Raw genomic sequence first — 2481 nt, 5'->3', positions numbered from 1 at the left:
AAAAAAACCTCTTTATCGTCTTATAAACAGCATTTATAAGTCTGAAATTTAACATTACAATGGAGTAATTACCTATCGGGAATGGAAAGAAGTAATAAAATATGTCAAGTGATAACTCTAAGCTATTACATCTTTTAAGAGTTTATATAGTCTAGTTTAGCTAGTTTAATTTTTTATGTAACTATTCACATTCGAAGGCTAAATCAGCCTCCACTTGCTGACTCAAGGCTATTTAAGAAGGCTTTTTAAAATGAGGCACAGTAAGACCCCTATAACTCTAGGTCCACCATATAGCTGAGATATTTTCATTTACCATGCTTACATTTAGTTCTTTTCTTAATGAACAAAAGTGACAGGGGGAATTCCAGCATGGATATGAGTGATCCTCTCCCCATAAAGGTCACAACTTGTACAATAAAACAGTATCTGGTGAGTGTTACGTACCAGGAACTGTAATAATTGTGCTAAATAGACTGCTTGAATATTTACATAAAAAGTGGTTATTCCAAGTTTTTATTGCTATGGGTCAAATAATGTCTCATACCATGTTTTCCATAGTTTCTCTGCCATCTGTGCTGTGATGCCTGGACTCCAAATGTACAAGCCAAGGAATGCAATCATGAGTATGTTTCTGTCCATTTGTTCCAGTGTGCTGGGATGAAGGGGGGCAATGTTTAAAATCTTTAAACAATTTATGTACTCTCCTGGGAATTGTCAATAGATCATATTTGCTCCGTGGGATATCTTTGGACCATGTGTACGTTGCTAGGAGGGGTGTACAGTGTTCTGCAGCAACTCTTCTTAGGATTCCCCCACGGCTGATCTGAAAGTTGGTTTTCATCCTCCTCCTGATGTTTACTTATTCCTTCTTCTTCACAAGAAGCCACACCATTTACAGTGAAATTTCCTGTGCCATCTGGAGAAGCTAGGTGGCACTGAATATGGGAATTGCAAACTTGAACTGCATGTTGGATAAAAAAGCCTTTATGGAAATGTTAGCCAAGTTAGCAGGACTCCAACAATCTCCTTGTATACCATGTCATCTTTATCAAAACTTCTTCCAATGCAGCACTTCACCCAGAGAATAAGTGAGGTGTATGAGGCGGTTAACAAAAGAGAAAAGTTCATTTGGAATGGCATTTAAAACATTTAGAGAGAGGGGCCCCTGGGTGGCTCAGTTGGTTACGCAACTGCCTTCGGCTCAGGTCATGATCCTGGAGTCCCGGGATCGAGTCCCACATCGGGCTCCCTCCTCAGCAGGGAGTCTGCTTCTCCCTCTGACCCTCCCCCTCTCATGTGCTCTCTCTCTCTCTCTCTCTCTCATTCTCTCTTTCAAATAAATAAATAAATCTTTAAAAAAATAAAAAAAAAACATTTGGAGGGAATACAGTTATCAGGTTGCTGATTAATGCTGGAGAATCCCACAACTTCCAATCTTTTATTTCAATTCCGTTAATAGTATTCAGTAATCCTTCAATAATCAACTTGCACTCTTACATGAGGAATAAGGGTCCATGAAGAGATGCTAACTGTGCACAGCATTGCAGAGAATCTTGTGCCATATCTGAAAAAAATCTTTGATTTTTCCATGTACTGTGAGGAAAAGCTTCATAACTCTATTGTCCAGGAGAGTCTCCTGCCTGGGCTCTGTTGGATTTGATTACACATTTGAGAGGATTCAAACACAGCTCTATAGTGTCTGCCCAAATTTGGAGGAAGAAAGTTCCAGCTAAAGGCCTGATTGCCAAGTACAAGGTAACTGCTGAAATATCCAAGACATCTTAGTATTGAGCTTGCTTCTCCTGATGAACTCCTGCAGAACTTCAATAGTTAACATGAAGATGTGACAAAGGTCTTTTTCCTGAAATACTCTTCTGTAGTTCTCCTGGAATCCCATGTGCAGTCCAATGTTGCTCATGTTCCTTGAACTTGAGTATTCACTCAATAGTGCAGTTAGAATAAAACAGGCCATAGTTTGCATAGTGGGATTGCCACTACTTATCAACTGGGTGACTTCATGAAACATGCTTTTGCAGTTAATGGATTTATCTAACGATCCTCATTTTATAATTAATGCCGCTGCAAATAGAATTCGTTCTCAAACGTACTTTTGGAGGTTAGGCCTTTGTAAAGGCATAAGTTAAAAGAAATGTTTGCAGTGATTTGACGCTAACTTTTACAAAAGAATCCACTCTCAGACAACTGCTTCCAGTATGACTGTGGCAGCTTAAAAGAGAACATAGTCCATTTTGCCTTCTGGTTTTTTTTTTTATTTTGTTTAACCTTGCCTTGGCACCACAAAGAGGTTAGTTCCTCTCAAAATACACCTCAGGCAAGTGGCAGCTAATCACCTATTACAGTTTTCTAAAACTTTTCTCCCTCTCTGCAACTGTTACTTCCAAAGCATAAAGTATGAAAATGTGCTTGTAAACTGTAAATCTTGACTCTGATTTCCTAAGAAACAGGAATATGCCGAACCTC

The 2481-nt window shown here is 39.0% G+C and overlaps 1 pseudogene; it reads right to left on the bottom strand.

The window, feature by feature from the left end:
• Positions 1 to 538: 538 nt before the first annotated feature.
• LOC112825838 (exportin-4 pseudogene) lies at positions 539 to 2248 on the bottom strand (annotated as a pseudogene).
• Between the last annotated feature and the right edge of the window lie 233 nt (positions 2249 to 2481).

Source organism: Callorhinus ursinus, unplaced genomic scaffold (genome assembly GCF_003265705.2).
Source record: "Callorhinus ursinus isolate GAN/ISIS: 27379988/994484 unplaced genomic scaffold, GSC_fseal_2.0 scaffold4, whole genome shotgun sequence".
NCBI classification, from domain to species: Eukaryota; Metazoa; Chordata; class Mammalia; order Carnivora; family Otariidae; genus Callorhinus; species Callorhinus ursinus.
The sequence above is the reverse complement of the archived record's forward strand: the minus strand, read 5'-3'. Positions and strand labels throughout refer to the sequence as shown.